The sequence below is a fragment of the Orcinus orca genome, chromosome 10, assembly GCF_937001465.1.
Source record: "Orcinus orca chromosome 10, mOrcOrc1.1, whole genome shotgun sequence".
Taxonomy (NCBI): Eukaryota; Metazoa; Chordata; class Mammalia; order Artiodactyla; family Delphinidae; genus Orcinus; species Orcinus orca.
In genome coordinates, this window is record NC_064568.1 from 73,328,252 (window position 1) to 73,349,444 (window position 21,193).

Here is a 21,193-nt window from a genome sequence, read left to right on the forward strand (position 1 = left end):
CCCAGCGGGGGTGAACTCTCCAAGGGCAGCTGGAGGTGCCTCCTGCTCATCTCTGGGACCCAGCCCGTGCCTCACATCTGGCACTACGCTAAGCAAGTGTTTGCTTGAGGGAGCCAGACAGAGGACCTCACAGCTCCCCTCACATCCCCCGTCGCCCTGGAGCCCCTGGACTGAGGTTTGACTCAGTTACTTGGCTGCCCCTGGCGATGTCTCCTTTGTCCTAGTGCCAAGTGAGGGAGGCCGGCCTTCTCAATCAGATGAGAGGGGCACCCTGAGCGAGCTCCCAGGGCCCGTGGGAAGTTGCTGAGGGAGGAGAAGCAAAGGGTGAACAGACCCAGGGATTGAATTGGGAAGACATCCTGCAGGAGACAAGCCAATGGGAGCTGCCGAGACCAGTTTTGTCAGGAAGGTCTTGTTCCAAACGATAGCAAGCGCCAAGATCGAGGAAGAAATGCCTGCTTTAATTTACAGATGCTTCTGGGAATTCAAGTATTATTACAGAAGAAAGTTGGAAGTGAACATGCACCTGAGATTCCCGCCGTTGAAGTTCTGTGTGCGATGGTGGGAGGGCCACAGAGCTTGGCTTCCATCTACCCAACAGCTACTGAGAAGCCTCAGGGAATCAAGAGGGTGTCTTGCCCTTTTCTGGGTTTGCTCCCTCCTCTGGTGATCCTTTATATCCCTCCTGGGAAGCCCCCAGGCCTGTCTGGACTCACTCAAGACAGATATCCCATTTGTCATTGGCCCTCATCATCTCACTGCCTCAATTTCTTGCCAAATAAGCCTCCCTCGGCTGCTATAAGACCAGAGGGCCGAAGTGATGCATCCACCAGGGGCCCCGGCAGCTGAAGTGAGCAGGCAGACATGGGGCCCCTGGAGCCTGGGGGCCTCGGGGAAAGTGAGGACCAAGCCCTGGATGAAGGATCTGCAGGCCCAGACACGCATCCTTCTGTTTGTGTGAAACGTCACTCCTCCAGGCCAGTCCTCAGACCAGAACCAGACCAGAAGCTTGGGTGTTCTGTTTTTCAACCAATGCTAGATTTTAAGTTCTTTAGGAGCAGGACTGTCTTCATACCTCTGCCTTTACATCTCTCTCTCCCTTCTCCACTGTGCCACGAGCAGTGTGTCACTCAAAGCAGACCCACTCGGTGTTTATGGAATGCAGCCAACAAGTTTGAAAAACTTCTCTTTCTCTTTTGCATTCACAGGTCACATCTAATGAACTGATGTATCTAACAGTAACAAGGACAACGGGCACAAGCAGGTTTGGGAATGTAGCTGATGCTCACTCAGCCCCCAACCTCATTTGGGGCAGGGGGTGCTATGTGTGTGGGTGTCTGGGAGAAGGTGGCGAGGTAGGAGTTGGTTAAAGACTCCTGTGTCTGCATGTGAATGTGCCTTGGGAGCTTCAATACACTACAAAAAAGCATGATGTCAAAAAATCTACAAACAATAAATGCTGGAGAGGGTGTGGAGAAAAGGGAACCCTCTTGCACTGTTGGTGGGAATGTAAATTGATACAGCCACTATGGAGAACAGTATGGAGGTTCCTTAAAAAACTAAAAATAGAATTACCATATGATCCAGCAATCCCACTACTGGGCATATACCCAGAGAAAACCATAATTCAAAAAGAGTCATGTACCACAATGTTCATTGCAGCACTGTTTACAACAGCCAGGACATGGAAGCAACCTAAGTGTCCCTTGACAGATGAATGGATAAAGAAGATGTGGGACATACATACAGTGGAATATTACTCAGCCCTAAAAAGGAATGAAATTGAGTCATTTGATGAGATGTGGATGGATCTAGAGACTGTCATACAGAGTGAAGCAAGTCAGAAAGAGAAAAACAAATATCGTATATTAACGCATGTATGTGGAACCTAGAATAATGGTATAGACGAACCGGTTTGCAGGGCAGAAGTTGAGACACAGATGTAGAGAACAAACGTATGGACACCAAGGGGGGGAAACCGTGGTGGGGTGGGGATGGTGGTGTGCTGAATTGGGCGATTGGGATTGACATGTATACACTGATGTGTATAAAATTGATGACTGATAAGAAACTGTAGTATAAAAAAACGAACAAACTAAAAAAACAACTAATACTGAACTTTCTTTGGGTTATCTGTATGGAAATATGTTAACATAAATGTTTCAGACATTACATGAAATTTCTAAAAATCTTATATGTTCTGGTATAATGTTATAAGTCATAATTCTAGTTATTACTTTAAAATGTGTATCTCAGAAATAAGTAAATTTCCTTGTCAATTGCATTATTATGAACTTTCCTCAAATCTTTAACTGTGGTCATTTTTAAGTCTTTTGTCATTTACAGACAGTTCTGGGTGTACTCTGATGCTTTTGCAAAAATGTTCCTATAGAAGGGTTTCATCTTCAAGGAATTCATGGAAAAGACTCTGACAAGTACAGGTTTCTGGTAACTGACTATACTCCTGAACTGAATGAATAAGCATTTTCAGAACTCTAATGGAAAACTGATGGATTCATAAAAGTGCTAACAAAAGATCAAGATGAAAAAAAAATTAATTACATGGGACTGAGTGAACTGATGAGAATGATTATAATTTTTGTGACTTTCTGTTTGAAGTAAAAAAAAGAAAAAATCCCACAAGGACTCAGAGGCAAAAAGTATACAAATCAATTTTCACTGCAAAGTAAAGGAGCTGTTACAGTGGAGGATTACTGGACTGAATGTCAATATTATGACATAGTATGCGTGTGTTTCGTGTTTGGTAACTGCAATCATTGTTGCTTTTGTTGTGGTCATCCATTTACAATGCTTGGTGTCAGTCTATTTATCCTTTGTAAAAATAAAATACAGTGTGTGTGTGTGTGTGTGTGTGTGTGTGTGTGTGTGAAAAAAAAGATGTGGCACATATATACAATGGAATATTACTCAGCCATAAAAAGAAATGAAATTGAGTTATTTGTAGTGAGGTGGATGGACCTAGAATCTGTCATACAGAGTGAAGTAAGTCAGAAAGAGAAAAACAAATATTGTATGCTAACACATATATATGGAATCTAAAAAAAAAATTGTTATGAAGAACCTAGGGGCAGGATGGGAATAAAGACACAGACCTACTAGAGAATGGACTTGAGGACATGGGGACAGGGAAGGGTAAGGTGGGACACAAAGTGAGAGAGTGGCATGGACATATATACACTACCAAATGTAAAATCGATAGCTAGTGGGAAGCAGCCGCATAGCACAGGGAGATCAGCTCGGTGCTTTGTGACAACCTAGAGAGGTGGGATAGGGAGGGTGGGAGGGAGGGAGATGCAAGAGGGAAGAGATATAGGGATATATGTATATGTATAGCTGATTCACTTTGTTATACAGCAGAAACTAACACATCATCGTAAAGCAATTATACTCCAATAAAGATGTTAAAAAAAAAAAGAAAACAAAAGTCATGATGTCGCTGAATGACACCTTCCTGCACTGTTCTCTGTGCATTTCTGCTTTTTTGTTGTTGTTGCGTTGCGTCACTTGCGAGATCTTACTTCCCCGAACAGGGATAGAACCCGGGCCCAAAGAAGTGAAAGCACTGAGTCCTAACCACTGGACCGCCAGGGAATTCCGTCTCTGTGCATTTCATGTGTTAGTTATGTGTCTTCAGGTCAGGCACAGACCCTCTGGGGGCCAAGAGCTGGATTCCCCATGGTGCTCAGAGCAGAGCTGGGTGGTGTAGGGCCTCGGTGAACATTTTCGGACATGAGTGGAACTCTTTTTTCCAAAGGCCTTCAAGGTAGGATTTCTGACAAAGCTGACATCTAGACATCACATTTTAGGAAAAGAATGAGGAAAGGCAGGTCTCTAAGATCTCCTTTAAGTGCCTGTTTAACCCCCAGAGGAGCTGTTTGGGATAGAAACCGCCAGCCCGAGCCCCCAGCTGCTCCTGGCCGAGCTGAATCCCCCAACAGCTTAGGGGGCATGTAGAACCCACTGCGTGCCAACGGGGGAAGAGGCCAAAGCCTATGACTTGAACCCAAAAAGTGTCTGTCTCAGCAGATAACTCTAATCTCCTTCATAGAGAACACCGGGGGACTACAGGTATTTACCACCTCCACTTCCTGACCCTCAAACAAATGTCCATCCCTCCACCTGTGCTCTAACTCCTCTCTCTTCACTCATCTTAAATACTGGAGAAACATGGGACCCCCAAGAGCTCACCTCCCCCACTTCCAGTAGGCTATCAATTCCTGTTGCCCCCTCCTCTATAGCATTCCCTGACCATCTCCTCTCATCCCCACTGCCTGATCCATGGAAGAGCCCTTTATAGCTGGTCCTGCCCCCTCCAGTCTACCGTCCACTCAGCAGCTCTGTCCACGCCACCCTTCTGCTTAAAACCACCCCCGTGTCCTCTGCCCACAAGAGAAGCATCCAAAGAGCTCAGGCTGGCACAGGGAGCCCCTCATGATTTGGCCTCACCTCCCTTTCCAATGATTTACCCAACCATTCACCCACATACACTCCGAGCGCCCCCCCCACCATGGAGCCACACAGAATCTCCAGAATACTGGTCCCTCTGCCTAAAACCCCCTTTTTCCCATTCTCCAGCTTCTCAACCTACTAGTTCCTGTTCAAACTTATCTTTTATGAAGGCTTCCTTGATTCTCAGCCATTCAATGTAACGAGGTATTTACTGAGTGCCCACTATGTACCAGGGGACACCACGAGGGGGTTGTATGACATGGTGTCAGCTCTTGTGGTGTCAGGGGCTTGCCGTCTGGGGTGGGGGGAGTGTCAGACAATGACAAATCTATGACTGCGATGAGTGGTTATAATAGAGGGTTCAGCAGAAAGGTCAGGGAAGGATCCTCTGTGGAAGTCACAGTGATACTGCAATCTGCAGGATGAGAAGCACTTAAATAAGGAAAATAGAGTGTGGAAAGCTGCCTCCCAGATAAAGTCAAGGATAGCACAGGCAAAGGCCCTGTGGCAGGTGGGAACGTGGTGGACACAGGAACTAAGAGAAGGCCAGAGTGGCCAGGATAGGAGCATGGCAATGAAAATGGAGAGGGGGCAGGGGCCAGACCACCCCAGGTTCTTGAAGGTAAGGAGTTTTATCTTTATACCAAGAGCAATGGGGAACGATTCAAGTGTTTGGATGTGTGTTTGTGATGTATGATGTATGTATGTGTGTGTGCATGTACAAACATGTGTGACTGATCAGATTTCCATGTTGAAAAGGCCACAGGATAGACCAGAGGTCAGCAAACGTTTTCTGTAAAGGGCCAGAAAGTACATATTGCAGGGTTCACAGCCAGGAAGCAAAATCGAGGCTATGATGTAGACGCTTACAGAGTAAGAGAAAAAACAAATTTCTGCAAACTTTTTGAGGCAACTCAAAATATAATAGTAATCGAGTACAATTTAATGTAAATAGATCTACTAATGAGAAGAATGGACTTATTTTTTAGAGGGATAACATTTTGCTTAATTGGGTTCAAAGTCAGTGCCGCGTATCATCAAATGTTTACATGCACAAGCCATGTTTAGCTCACGGGCTCTACAAAATCAGGCAGTGGCTGGGTTTGGCCCATGGACCATAGTTTGTGGACCCCTGGTCAGAACAGACTGGAGGACGGTGAGTGAGGATATGGGGAGCGGGACTCGACTTAGCGATGGTCCAGGCCAGGCAGCTTGGATGTGGGTGGTGATGGAGGGGCATGTGGGGGTGAAGCTGATAGGACTTAGTGATGAGATGGCCAGGGGGGTGTGGGAGGGAGGAGTGTCAAGATGATGCCTAGATTCGCATCTGTGAAGACGGAGCACCACGAAAGCTGTTTCACTGGAGCTGTCACAGAGGCAGCTGGACTGAGGGCTCCAAGGCTCAAGAGAGGTTGGTGAGTCCCCTGACACGGGCAGTAAGTGAAGGCAGGGATGGGAGGAAGAATGCCTGGAGGGCAAGTGAGACTGGCAGGACTCAGGTTGCGTGTCTTTATTACACCCCTTAGAGCACTGGTCCCAGCTGCTTTATCCGCATCCACCATCAAACTGAGACCTCTTCCAAGGAGTGCCTCATCAACTCTGTCTACTGCGGTCAGCATAATACAGGGCACCCACTGGGTGCTAAGGACACAAAAGAGGGAGAGAAAGAGAGAGGAAGGGGAGACCTTTTGCTTCCACAGGCTCACATGGAGAAGACCCCCCCCACTCAATTCACAATGGAAGCCCACTTCCCATTCCTACCCTAAGGGCTGACCATCTCCCTGGCTAACCTTCCACAGGAGCTGCTTTCCATAGGGGTCATGGGACCTTCCCCAAACACTTAAAATCATTCAAGCGTGTGCGCGCGCACACACGTACACACAAATCTCCTCCCCACCAACCCTTGCCACATGATTTGTGGTGATGATGTATTGACAACACGCCCATCAGCTGTCAGCTCAACATGTCTGAATATTACGTTCCCTCACCCAGAACATCTTTTTTTTTTTTAATTATAAAAAAGTTAAGTGGCAATCCCACTCATAACAAGGAGGGGAGAAAGGGAGAAAAAGCCACAGGTTAAAGAAAATCAATTTTTCTTTTTTTCCCCCTTTCTTTTTGTTCTCTTTCCTTTTCCTGAGCAGAAGAGGGAGAAGCTCATGGCTCCTCCTCTCCAACAGCCCTGGCACGAGGAGGTCAGTGCTGACATGGAGAGTGACCCGCCCTGGCGGCCGTGGGTGTGTCTGCCTGACGTCAGTGGAGCTCACAGCAGACCCGTCCCCCGGGGCCACAGCCACGAATCCTCTGGCCCACGTGGAGTCTCTGGTAGGGACATTGAGGAGTTCATGGGAGGGGGTGCTTGTTCTCATGGCCAACAGTAACATTCTGGAAAGCACTGGACAAAGCACCGACACCCACTATCTTACTCTGTCCCCACAACAAGCCGGTGAGGTCAGAATTGTTTTCTCCATTTGAAAGATGAGGAAATTCACATGCAGGGGACGATGCACTCAAGGCCACACAATTGTGACGAAGGGTTAAACCTCCAGCCCTCTGATGCCAGGATGAGGCTTCTCTGATACCGTGCGGTGTCCTTCATTCACCCATCGCAGATCTGAGTAGCATGAAGCTACTTCCCCCTAGTTGGACCCCTGCAGCGCTCTCCACGTTCTGAAGGGTCAAGGAGAGCTGGCTTATACCCTGGTATAGACACGTCCTGGCCGTCAGCTGCAGGCAGCCTCCAACCCTCTAGCATATAGCCGTGAACTTGGAAGTCTGAGAAAGAATCTGATGCACTTTATACCAAAACCCCTTTCTCTTTCCAGGTTTAAAGGGCTAGCTTCAGCTCTCTGGAAATTTTTTTTTCTTGAACTCATCAGGAACTTTTCTCACTGGAGAGAAACACATGGATTATGTGGCAAGCGTTTTCCTCACAGAAACACCCAAAGTACTGGGCTCTGGAGTCAGAAGACCAGAGTTCAAATCATAATGTTCCACAGGCAAAGTGAGAACCGGGCAGGCTGATCTCATCTTTTTTGGGTTTTTTGGAGCCTAAGTATTGACATCTGTCAAAGAGGAATAACACCACCTAATTATTCCAGGTTTTTGGTGAAGATTAAACAGGAGAATGTTCAGGACATGCGTGGTGTCCAGGGAGAACTCACAAAGTCTCACCGCCTGGGTGGGGTTTCTGTTGGTTTGTTTTGACTTGAGTACAGTTGACATCAAGGCTCAATGACTCAGTCATGATTGAATACATTTGGTTATTTGTTTCCTGGGCAACCTTCAGCCCTCCCTTTGTTTCAGTGAGCAGCACGGTGCTCAGGGGCAGAAATGGCTAGAAGTGGACACAGGAAGGAAGAGAGAAAACCCACAGTCGTGTGGGCCCTCCTTGACACCCTCCTGAAAGCACCACTGCATCAGAGGACATTCTCCTTTATCCCTAAAGATCCAGCGTCACCGTGGAAAGGCTGATGTGCGTTTAGCATACTGTTCATCAGGCAGAGGAAGAAGCAGGAGGATACAGATGCCCATGTGACATGCTCATGGGGCAGACTTGCTTTCTGGGGCAGGTGGGTCCCTGCGAGAGAGGCCTGTGGATCTCCATGGGTCAGTGAGACTTGGAGGTGCCTAAGAGGGACTCAGTGTGGCCATGAGTCAGGCCAAGCTCTCTAGTGTGGTTACTGGTAATGAAGGGGGTGTTCTGCTCTCTGGGGTCTGGCTCTCAAGCTGCTCAAGACCCCAGGAGAGGGAAAGAGATGTAATTCTTGAGTGGCCACCTAAAGGTTAGGAATATTTGTGGTTATGATTAAAGCGAGAAGTTGAAAGGTGCTGCCCCAGTTACCCGGAAAGAGACATTTCATTCCCTCCATGATACCAGATAAGGAAATAATCTACTTCCCTTCCTGTTGCAAGGGGGCCCCCAGCTCCCAGACTCCAGGAAATTGGCAGTAACTCTGTCTATATCTGCCGTTTCCTTACTTTCAGTTACAGCCTCCCGGCCTGCTTAAACAACGGCCCCCTTTAAGGAACGTGGGGCACACTGTCTGGCAAGGCTGTACCAAGGCAAGCCTGGGGCGGCCTTGGTGCCCACATCTGCCACCTGATCTGACGGGCAAACGAGACCCTTCCTGGTGGAAGCTCCGAATCACTCAGTGTCCGTGCCAGCCTCCCAGAAGTTAGGGAGAAGATGAAGCCAACCCTTAACATGTGGGGGGCACCCTCATACCCACTGTCTTTCTGTGAGGCAGCCCAGCAGGAGGCTGTACTCCCATTTTGAGCTAAGCTATGGACGCTCTGAGCGGGGAAGAGATTTCCAAAGGACCACACGTGCCAGGAAGAAGCCAACCTGAGGGAGACAAGAGCAGAGGTCGCCGGTCCTCGGCCAAAGGTACCCCCCAGAACCACAAAGAACCACCACTAAAACAAGAGCTTCCACGTGACTTGAGTGTTCTCCAAAAGCGCAAACAAGAAGGCAACAAGGAAATGCAAAGAAACAAGCCTCTATTTATTTCTATCTCACCTATAAAAACGTCACAAAAACGTCTCTGAATTGCTCCCATTTGCCCTCCTGCTTCTCCCCTCCACTCTCCATCTTCTGGACCTAAACCAAGCCTCCCCCTCTCCTCTGGATCATGTGCACATAGATTATCTCCCTCTTCATGGGACACTCACAGGAAATTTAAACATTCTCAGACGGGGCTCTTCTAAGCCCACTTCCCCTGCCCTCCACCCCCTACCCAGTTGCTGCGTATTCAGGAAATGCAAACCCAATATAAAGATAACCCGGGCCAAACAGAAAAGGAGACTGGCCCTGCGACCTTGTTGGGCAAACGACTTCCTCTCTCTGCATCTCAGACTCAGCATCTGCAGAATGAGGAGGCTGGACCTGACGGACTGCAAGGAGGTCCCTCTGGCTCTGACCAGCGAGGGCTTAGCTGGGTGAACCTCCCAGACCCTGCCTGTCTCTGGGACACCCAGCAACCTTGAGGCAGGATACTGAGGCAGTATGGTTTTCCACCACTGACAGCCGATCCCTAAGGACCCTGGCCCCCTGGGGGGAAAGAACACTGGGAATCAGGACACCTGGATGTCCATCTTGGTTCTGCGGTATTTTGGAAAAGGAACTGAGTGAGTGGGGGAGGTTATCAGGGCAGACTTAAGCTCAGTTAGAGTGTTTTAATTTTTTAAAAATAGAATAATCTATATGACGAGTGTAATAAAGATTATGAAAATGTTTTTAGAAACAGGACCACCTAACAGCAAGAAGGAACAGATAGTCAGTCTCCAGAGAAGCATCTAAAGACTCAGCTTAGAACCTATTTCTGTTGGATTTTATGAGGCCATGGCAGTATATGAGTCCCGTGCCTGGGGCACCTCCTTGCTTCTCTATTCACAGTAACCCCGGCTCCCCAAACTCCTCACATACTCCCGAACATGATGTGTCCTGACTCCCTAGTTCTGCAAACCATCTCCACATCTGCATCTGGGACAACCCCTTGTTTCACTGCACAGGACTCAGCTGACAAGGAGAACTCAACCTGGGGTGTCGCCCATGAAGAATATTTAATCTACCAGTTGAGCTCCCCATGGGCGAGGCCAGTTGGATGGTGTAAGTAATCAATCTTGGCTCACAGCTCTGAGTAACTAGAAAGGAGGAGGGACAGGAAGCATGAATCATTATCTGGAGAGAGGCCGTTAATAGACTTTGAGGTTTGCACGCAGGGTGGGGATGGGGTGGGGTTGGGCCTGGCCCCTCAGCTAGGTCGAGAATGTCGGTGGACATCGTCTTGGGAGTCAGCTCCCTCCCTAGTGCAGCAGCATCAATCTTCAGGCTCCTGCAAAACCCCACCCTTCTAAGTATTAGAGCCACACTTGGAAAAGGAAGACAAGTGGTTGACTTGTCTTTGAAAATCATTTGGAAATAATTTTTTGATCCCCACAGCCTGAATTTTTAAAGAAAGTTGTCAATCCCTGTTTTACAAAAGTGAGTTGGTAGCATTTGCAGGGAGATAAAAAGGCAAATGCAAATCCATTCAAGACCACCATGTTCATTGGCCATGCATGATCAGACACAGTTGGGAAACCTGGGGAAGCACAGTCAAACATGATTGCAGGACTTGTCAGGGCGCTTGATATGCTAGTGGAGGTGGCTCTTGAAGAGACGCCATAGAGGCCATCTGTGGGGCTAGAAGCACTGCACTGGGTCTCACTAGCTCAAGAGAATGCCCATCTCTAAACCTCAGTTCACACCACTTCGACACCCCCAATGTACAAGGTTCCTTTTCCAGCCACCTCACCCTACCTGCCCCACGGGGCCAGCCCCAATCTTCTTCCTAGCCTTCCCCTTCCTAGCCTTCCCCAGGAAGTCTTCCCTGAGCACTCGAAGGCACAGTGCTGTCCCCCCTGGAAACTTATTCTGAATACCTGGCACTTAATCTTGTGAAGGAGTTTTATCCTTTATGCATTTTTTGGTCATAAAGTCTTTTTAAATGAATAGACTATTTTTCAGAGTAGTTTTAGGGTCATAGCAACTCTATGCATTTTTCATAACACTTGCCCACTGTACAAAGCCCAGAGTCACTACAAATAGCAGGTGCTAAAAAAGTTGTTGCCTGATAGATATCAAATCAGGAAGTGACACAAATCTGAGTGTAATATAAAGTCACTTACTTATGAGCAGGGAGTGTGTGTTTATAAGCAGTCATGTCAGCTTTAAGAATGGAAGTCAAATGGACAGTGGAGACCACCCATCCTGCCCCTTCTGGACACGTGTCCAGCAGAGTCGGTGTGCCATCCACTGACCGGGCTGTGGGCACCACAGGGACAACTCCCCAGCGAGCGATGTCATGAGGTTCCAGAGCTCTCATGGTTCTAAGACAGAAGGAACAGCCTGGAGGGAGGGCTGAGATGCTGAGATGCCCCATCTCTAGGGATGAACATTTCTAGAACCCATGGTTTATAGCCTGTGCAAACACTGGCCAGACCAGTGTGTTCTGCTTTCCCTCCGATTATTTTTAAAAACACCCCAGCGGGGCTGGGAATCCCACATTGACCCTAGACTCCTGCCTCCATTTCCATCACATTTCATAAACCAGCTCTGCCAGCATGAGAGCATCACTGAACAAGGGTGCGAGTCTTGAAGGGGTCTGTTCTTAGTCATGATGGTGTTGAGTACCACGGACTGGGTGACTGTGATGCTCCAAGCTCCTGTTACAAGCTCTACATACATACATCATCTCATTTCAACCTTGAACAGCTTTGCCTGTGGTCCCCATGTTGCAGATGAAGAAATGGAAGCTCAGAGAGACGAAGCTAGTGAGAGGCAGAGCTAGGTTCAAACTCAGCTCTTTCTCCTGCCCCCAAGCCCAAAACGTCTAACCACTGTGCTCTGTGGCCTCCCCTCTGATGAAAGGCACACAGACAGGAGACAGGAAAACTAACAGCAGGAAGGATGGGGTTGGGGGGCGTAGAAAAGAGGCACAAGGGAAGGGAGAAGAAGGAGAGAGAGCACGAGGACAAGAGGAAGTTGGGGTCTTGTCCTCAACCTTGAGGTGCACATGGGATCTGGCTGCAGGTCCAGGAGGTCTTTGCCAAGTGGGAATGAAGCAGGAAGGTTGCTGGGGACCACAGGAGAAACAAACCACAAAATATGCAGAAGCCATTTCCTCTCTCGAGGAAGATAAACAATAGATTCATAAACAAATTTTACAAAGCTGCCCAACTATTTATTTATTCTGGTAGGAACTTATATCCTCTGTGAGCATAAAGCTAATCCCCCCAAAATTGGTTAAGTTATTCTGAGTAGAGCAAAGGTGGGAAAAGGGGATAGGGGAGGGATATACTCCTTGCCGGTCCATCACCGGCTAGCCCCGTGACTGCAGTCAGTTACGTGTCCTTTCTGAGCCTTGGTTCATTCTTCTGTGAACAAGGAATAGTAATTCCTGCCCCATGGGGCTATGGTAGAAAAGAAAGAAAACAGACCTTCTGGCAATATGGCAGATCAGATACCCTACTTGACCTTCCCAACTGAAACAACTTAACATGCTGTTTAAAATTTAAAATAAAATGACTGTATACACACTGCTGAACTGGTATAAATGGAAGGATTCTTCGAAGACCAAAAACAAAACCAAAAGCAGGAACATTGGGATGTAAGCTAGCAGCAAACCTGGCTTTTGCCCTGAGGGTTCCTGCCAAACCCTACAGATTCTAAGTTTCCCATGAGAGCTGCATAGCGTTCAGGAAACAGGAGAAAAAGCTTAGTTCCTTCATAAAATTGGGACTTCAAAAGGCTCCACCCTCAATGAATGAGAAATAGACCCCCAACACAAAAGGAGACCACAAGGAAACCTGACCTTGGGCTGCGTAGAAATCTGAACCCATAAGCTGGAGCTCACACAGATTTGCAGTTTGAATTCATGCTACTTATGTAGCCAGAAAAGCTTTGGGTAGAAAATGAATTTAAAGTGATTTTTGATTGGGAGTGCTCCCAGACAACTAGCAGAAGTTAATGCAAAACGTCTCTGGAAAAATTAACTTCAAGCCATACCTCAAATAGTTCACAAAGGTAAAGTTCTAAGGAAAATGAACAGCTCAAAGAAAATAACAACAACAAGGCATTATGAGTACTAGCCAGCAGAAGCAACAGATGGCAGAATCAGACCTGCAAAGATTTCAGATTCTCAATTACCAGACATGAAATTCTACTATTTCTAAATAGCAATTTCAATATGTTAAAGAAATCAAGAAGTTTGCAAATATAAGCAAGAAATGAGAAAATCACCAAGCAGATTTAAAAAATAATGGACCAGAACTTCTAGAAATGATAAAGAAGCTGAAAGGAAAAAATTTCAATGGATGGATTAAACAGCATTTGAAACACAGAATAAATTAAATGGAAGACAGGTTGGAAGAAATTATTCAGAGTTCAGCACAGAGGGACAAAGAGGTGAGAAATATGGAATAGAGGTTACGAGATACGGAGAACAGAATGAGAAGGTCCACCATATGTCTAACTGGAGTTCCAAAAGGAGCTATTAGAAAGAATGGGAAAGAGTCAATATTCAAAGAATGAAGGGTGAGAATCCTCCAGAACTGTTGAAAGACACTCATCTTTAGCTCTAGGAATCCCAATGAAACCCGAACAGAATAAAGACAGAGAAACTGACACCTAGCTACATGAGAGAGAAGTGGCAGAACACCAAAGAAAGCAGCAACATCTTTAATGTAACTAGAGTGAAATGCCAGGTCACTTATAAAGGAAGACCAACAGCCAACTTCTCAACAGCAACATTCAGAGCCAGAGGTAGTGGAATAATGGTTTCAGTGACCGAAGAGAAAATATCCAGTAAAGCTACCTTTCAAAATTGAGAGCAAAATATAGTGTCAAGCCAACAAAAACCAAACCAAACCAAAGCAAAAGCAACTTGAAAGTTTACCACCAACAGACTCTCACTAAAGGATAATGCTAAAGGGGTTTATTTTAGGCAGAAGGATAATGATCTCCAATTCATGAAAGAATGGTGAGAAAAGATATGGATAAGAATGTGGATACAAACACATCATATAAAACAATGATGTCTAAATTGTAGGGAAAAAAACAGGACAGGATGAAAACACAGGATAACAATTGTATATAAATTGGGAGAGGTAGTGGTTAGAATTAAACCAGTTTATGGTTCTTGTGTTTTGGGGGAGGCAGGTAAAGACACTGATTAATTTTAGACTTTGTTAAGTATGCCTGTTAAAATAGATGGGCTAAACATTTGAAAGAACAGATACAGAGCACATAACTTCCAAATAAGAAGACAGAAGATGGAATGAGGAGGGAAAAACATCTCAACCAAAAAGAAGGAGCAGAAAAAAAACAAATATAAACATGGTTGAAATGAATCCCAATTCATCAGTAAGATACACCTGTTCTAACCAAACAGCATTGCCTTAAAATATACAAAATTTTATACATGAGCAAAATTTTGGGCACTACAAGGAGAAATGGACAAATCCAATGGGAGATTTTTAACATGTCTCTCAATAATGTGTTATTGAGAAGATTAGTCAGACAAAAACAGACAAGGACATATTACAGATGATTTGAACAGCACAATGAACTAGCTTATTTTAATGATCATATATAAAAAACTACTATATATCTAATAATTAGAGAGTACGCGCTTTTTCCAGCACTCATAAAACATTTAAGAAAAAAGTTGAAAAGATAAAATATTTAAAAGGAGCACACAGAAATGGTTCAATGCTTATTTCAAACTCTCTCCAAGGATCCATACCTATTTTATCTTAAAAAAGAAAAAGACCCTGTCTTTCTTGTTCACTGAGGTATCTCCAGAGTCTAGTACAGTGACTGTCACAAAGGGGTCTCTTAATATGTCCTGAAGCATGAGTGGCAAACGAAGGATTCTCTGTTGAGGATGGTACCGGCTGAGTGAGCACTGAGGACCAACACTGGAGGTGATGAAGCCCTTTCTAACACGGACGGGACAAGAGGACAAGGTGAGTGGTGCCAGTCTCCAGGGAGAATTTATACAAAAAAGAAAATCAGAGTCACGACAGCCATCTCCAAATCCAAAGAGAGGGTCATGTGGAAGAGTCTTTGAAAGCCCAGTCTTTGTGGGTCCATGTGGCAGAGCAGAGGAGAGAAGATAGAAATTTCAGAGAGGAAGAATTTCTCAATATTAGGAAGAATTTTCTAACAATTCGTTGCTCAACATTGGCCGGGAATTGGCCTGGCTTATCCTCTAAGGCCCTTTATGACCCTGTGTGGGACAGGAGACTGTCCAGGGAGTCCCAGACCATGAGTGGACCATCCTTCCAATTCTATCCTATCCCAGAGATTCCTTCATCCAAAATTCCCTGGATACCCGATCCCCAAAAGATCTGCCCAAGGTCCCAGATTCAGGAGGTGGTGGAGGAATAATGAGAGCTTCAGTCCCCAGAAACTCAATCCAGTGTCCTTTCTGCTCCACCATCGGCCTCTCCATTAGCCGAAATGAGCACGTTTTGCCCCATTAGGCTGACATGTACTTTTTCAGTCTACCCATGTCCCAGTAAACCCCATTTTCCCAGCATATGGCAAGGGATTACAAAAGCATACAGAATTAGTTCAAATGAAAATGCCGAGACTTTCCAGGAAAAGGGAGGCAAGCTCACCTTGGCCTCCGCAGCAGATGGTCGGGTTGGGGGCCTGGCTCTGGGGGCTTCTCCTGCGGCCGGCCAGTCGTGCTGCTCTCATGCTGCTGGGCAGGTGGGAAGAGGAGGCCTAGTTCTGTGGGAAAAAGAGAAAGAAAGGTCACTTCTTCATCGTCTGCTCCCAGCTCTCCATCACCAGCCTGCCAAGGACACTATCCAGAAGCCGCGGGAGCTCGCGAGGCTGGCCTCAGCCACTCTCATGTCATTGGGGAGCAGACAGGCGCAGGACGAATGTTTCCCACGCCCTCCAATGTGCCAGGCAGGGCTCTAAGGAACGAGGCTACAAAGATGAATCAGATGCAGTCCCTGCTTTCAAGCAACAGCCTAGCGAGAGAGAGAGAGAGAGAGAGAGAGAGAGAGAGAGAGAAGAGAGAGAGAGAGAGAGAGAGAGAGAGAGAGAGGGAGAGAGAGAGAAGAGGGAGAGAGACATACACATGTTTCACTACAAGATAATTTGGTAAGTGCTGTGATTTCCCCAAGTTCATTCAACAGCCTACCTGTCCCACAGGGAGCAGAGGCAGCTTACAAGCGCTACAGCACAGGGCTTCTCAAGCTCTTTGTTATGAAGGACCAGTTCTTTGTTCTTAATTTCTGATCCATCACGGATGAACACTTTTTTTTTTTTTTTTTTTTGCGATACACGGGCCTCTCACTGTTGTGGCCTCTCCCGTTGCGGAGCACAGGCTCCAGGCGCGCAGGCTCAGCGGCCATGGCTCACGGGCCCAGCCGCTCCGCAGCATGTGGGATCTTCCCGGACCGGGGCACGCACCCGTGTCCCCTGCATCGGCAGGCGGACTCTCAACCACTGCGCCACCAGGGAAGCCCACGGATGAACACATTTATAAAATATAAGAAAAGGAACTGGTAGAAAAATGAAATGACAAAAATATTCATAGAGTACAAGCCTACTTCTTAATGATTCAACAGCTTACTCTGTCAAATCGGCATGAGAGTTTCTAAGCGCTTCCTCTCAATTTCTGTACTGATCTCGTGGACCGGTCAACAGCTTGCAGACCAGCACCATTCCACAAACCACAGCTGAGAAGCATTGCTATAGGAAACGTTTGTAAAGAGTTCAACCTTCCTGAGATGTCTGGCTGAGCTCTTGGTTCAGAGAGGGTGGTTGGAAATAAAAATGATGTCAAATTCACCCTCTGGACTATAGTTCAGACTGTTCAGAGAGTCTCTCTCCAAGAAGGAGAGTTACAGCAGGGACTTTGGGAAAGTGTGGCGGGGGGGGTGTCTGAGGTGGTGGCACCAACACACTGGGTTCACGGGAACCTCGTCAGAAGTTGTGCCTGGAGCCCTGTCCTGCTCTACCTTGAACTTCCAATTGTAACTATGGCAACCCCAGCCGAAGCTACTGCCCGGAATGGGAAGAACAAAAGTGTCATCTATTAAAATGGACTGGGACGTTTCAAAAAATAAAGCATTTCCAAAATGTCAAGAGGGCTGCTGGCGTTCATTCCTACCATTTAATGTTATAAAAATGATGTTTTTTAAATTGAGAAATCTTTTGTCTGTGACAGCCAGCTCCCAAAAAAGCCTTTAAATGCCTATTGCCTTAATACTTGAGGGAGAGATTACAAGTCATTTTCCCCCATTTGAACGCTTAAGAGAAAGTGTTCATTCCTCTAAACTCTCAGCTTTTATGTAGTTCTTATTTTAAACTCTAGAAGATATCTCTGTAGAAGAAAAAATTCCCTTTTCAAAGTCTTTTTTTTTTTTTTAAGTGCGTACACACATACACTCTCACTCGCTGCTTCAAATGCTAAGTCATTTGCAATTTGGGAGTTTGCTGCTCATGAAATTCTAGCGATAAGCACATCATAAACATTCCTATAGCAAGGGAATGCTTTGGAAGCGATGTCTGTGATGTTACCAAGATTGTCTATCATCTCTGAATGTTGGCTAAGTGAAGGTTACAGGAATAACTATTTATGTATAAATAAGTCAACAGAGTAACTGGCAACTTCAATAGCAGATCTTACCAAGAAGCTAAACCATGGCACGAGGTGGGAAGCAGGGATGGACTTCCCTCAGTTTCCATGAGTGTTTCATCCTTATTCTCAACATGGGAAAATAATTCTCCAGGCTCCCCGACAGGAGCAATAGTTCTTGGAATCACTCATGGGCAAGATTAAGCTTAGACCACACAGCCAACTTTTATAGATCAGGTGCTGGGCTAGATTCTAGTGTCCTCAATATGGGTTCTTCTTCAAAGAGACCCAAGGGAGACATATAAACAGGCGATTACAATCCCCCTTTCCTGCAAGAAGAGTATATTGGCTGGAGTTAAGGTAAAGGAAATGAAGTTAACTAGCTCAATCCATCTATCCAACCATCCATTGGTCCATCCATTGTTGACTGAGTGCCTAGTATATAGCAGGCAAGTGCAAACCACTAGGCATACAACAGTTGAGACCAATGTGGTCCCTGCCTTCATGGAGCTTATCCTCTAGTGGGGAAACCAACATTAATAAATTAGAAATAACTATAATAGCGGTGCTCTGAAGAAGTATGATTACTGCTATAATAGCATATGTCAGGGGTAGATCTAGCCACAGGAAAGGGTCAGTGGTGCTTTCCTAAAGAATTAGTCTTTAATCTGAGCCCTAAGAATAAATTAGTGAAACAAAATAGGGTGGGGGCGGGAGGGAAAAGACAGAAAGAAAAGGTGTTGCCAGCACAGTGAATAGGCTGTGCAAAATTCCTGTGACGGAAGGAACACGGCACATTCTAGCGATGAAAGGAGGCTCTCAATAAGGACCGAATCGGTTCTTGACTCACAGCATGCTTCCATTGTGATGGTATCCAGACCATGCATTATAGATGTGCAGGTTTTTCCAAAAGTGCCCAAGAAGTTACTTAAGGCAAACCAGGAAAGTAACGTGCATGTCAGCTAATTCTCCCTCTTCCTAAGCTGGCACGAGGCATCCAACACAGGGGCCACCTTATCCTCCCTCCCATTTTATAGCAAGTTTTGGGACTCATCTATTTTTCTCTTCAACAGCGGTAACTTGGCCAAATCCAATTTGACCCATGGTGAAAATTAGTTGGTCAGGGCTGACGTAGTCTGACAGTGGATGTGGGTTTTGGGATGTGAACAAGCGTTCTATTATTTTTAATTTTTTTTTTGCGGTACGCGGGCCTCTCACTGTTGTGGCCTCTCCCGTTGCGGAGCACAGGCTCCGGACGCGCAGGCCCAGGGGCCATGGCTCACGGGCCCAGCCGCTCCACGGCATGTGGGATCTTCCCGGACCGGGGCACGAACCCACGTCCCCTGCATTGGCAGGCGGACTCCCAACCACTGCGCCACCAGGGAAGCCCAGCGTTCTATTATTAAATGACTGCTGGAGAAGCCTCGTGGTGAATGTTACTCGACGGAAGGTCATACAATTTCATGCACAGAACATGAGCTTTGGGGCCAAGCAGACCTGGGTTCAAATCTGGCTCCGCCCCTCACTGGTCAATTGGCCTGGTTCTTTCATAAAATGGAGTTAGCAGTGCCTTCCTTGCTGTGAGATTAGCAAGAGCACAGGTCCTACACTGAGCACATTTCCTGGCTCCCAACTGGCCCTGGGTTAAGTGTCAGCATTACTATCACACAGCAGTGTGTGGGGACAGCCATACTCCTCCTCAACGTGAAAATCAACAGGAATCCAGGAAACAATTTCCCAGCTGGCACTGGGGCTGCAGGGCAGCTTTGCAGGGGTGCAGGGGTCCCGATGACTCACAGTTTCTTGGTGTGTGACCTCATGGGTCCCCTGCCACTGTGCTGAGAGTTCCCAGCGGGAAGTCCCCCTGCACCAGGGCTAACGGGCACCGAGTCTCACCTCGGTGGCCCCAGGCCCACCCTCTCTGGATGCCACCCCAGGACTTACAGGGAGCTCCACCCGGGGGCTCCGGGCCGGCAGCCAGCAGACTTGGGTTCTAGTTCCACCACTAACGGCTGGGGTTCCCTTGGACAAACAGCCGAGTTCCAGAAGGGAGAGGCGGCGGAACAGCTACCACACCCTGAAGGCCTGAACACAGGCCAGGCCTGGTGCTGGCCTTCCCAAGAAGCACCCGAATAGTCACAACAGTCCTGTGGGGTCACTGTTGGTATCACCATGTTACAAGTGAGGAAACTGAGGCCTGCTGGTTTGTCCCAGACCACAGAACTAAGTGACGGAACCAGAACGGGAAGCCGGAAAGCCCTTCCTCTCTACCACGGCACTGCCTTAAGGGCATGGAAATCTTACTTAGGTCTTTCCCACACGACCAGTGAGGACACAGCCCTGGGAGGCTCTGTGATTTTCCAGGGACTCACAGGCAGCAAGCCAGCAGGCAAGGCCAGACTCTGCCCCATGCCCCACATGGCTGTCTGGGTCTCAGTTTCCCTTCTGCACACAGTGGTGACTAACGACGCCTTACAGACCACACTGCTGTTAGAGTTAAGGGGAGAATGAAGATGTAAGAGTCTTGGGAGGGAAAAACTACTATAGAGACATGAACACTTTAAAAGGGTACTGAGAGGCTCAAACCCAAGAGGAAGGGTTCCTGTTGGCCACAGAGCAGTTGAAACAAAAACTGGACAGGAGCAGGGTGGCAGCCAGGGGAGGGGAGGGGACACAGGAGACAAACTGTGGAGCTTCTGAAATGGGAAGCAGGACCCAATGAAGTGTGAAGAATTCCCTCCATGCCACCCACAATAAATTAGAAATTGGCACAGATTTTTAAAAGGAAAAGCAGGAGGGGGAGGAGAAGAAATTGAGGAGGAAGAGGAATTAAATCTGTAGATTTAATCTAAGAACATCTAAGAAACAGGGTGGAGGGTCATCAATGCAATGAGAATCTTAGACTCCAGTCACGTGGGGGCCACTCATTCTGTCAAACAAGTTCTGTACAGAGATGATGGTGACACGGAAGAAGATCTAATTTTCAAGGGAGACACATTCTATCAACAGATGGGGAGGCCTGGAAGCTTTTCCAATGTGGTGGAAACTCCCATTCTCTCTCCAACCATCTCTCCTCTTCTGTAGATGCCCCACTCTTACCTCCATGGAGGTTGAGAAAAGAATAATTTATAGGCACTAGAAGAGGGCATTCCTGCTCAGACCATTATGAGAGATAGGTGGCCACTTCATCAGGTCTCCATGCACCTGGTTATTCCAGAACACAGAAGCTGGGGTATTCGACCAATATCACAGCAGCTCAAACACTGAGAGCTCACAGCTCCAGTCTGCTTGTCTTTCAGGTCTTCACAGACTCCAAGCTCTTTCTTACCCCAGGACTTTTGCACATGCTGGTCCCTCTGACTGGGATGCTCTTCTCCTAGCTCCCCCCTCATTAACATCTAGTTAGCCTTCAAATACAGCTTCAGTGAGACTTCTTGGACTCTCCAGAAACGCAAGTGTGCAACAGCACTTACCAAAGTTGCAATTAATTAATTGTGTGATTAACGAGGGGGCCTCCCCAGTCAGACTGTAAGCTCTCTGAGGGCATGAGCAAGTGTCTGCGTTTTGCACCATCG

At 46.9% G+C, this 21,193-nt stretch overlaps 1 protein-coding gene across 16 annotated transcripts in view; it reads right to left on the reverse strand.

The window, feature by feature from the left end:
* Positions 1–21,193, reverse strand: part of TRERF1 (transcriptional regulating factor 1) — a 280,637-nt gene that overhangs the window by 50,750 nt on the left and 208,694 nt on the right. For 15 of the 16 annotated variants that reach the window (XM_049716100.1, XM_049716101.1, XM_033424008.2 and 12 more), the window contains one exon: positions 15,640–15,754. The gene's annotated coding sequence lies outside the window, so the exon portion shown is untranslated. Of the gene's footprint in view, positions 1–15,639; positions 15,755–16,175; positions 20,878–21,193 lie in introns of those variants that run through there. The other variant, XM_049716102.1, reaches the window with a different exon arrangement.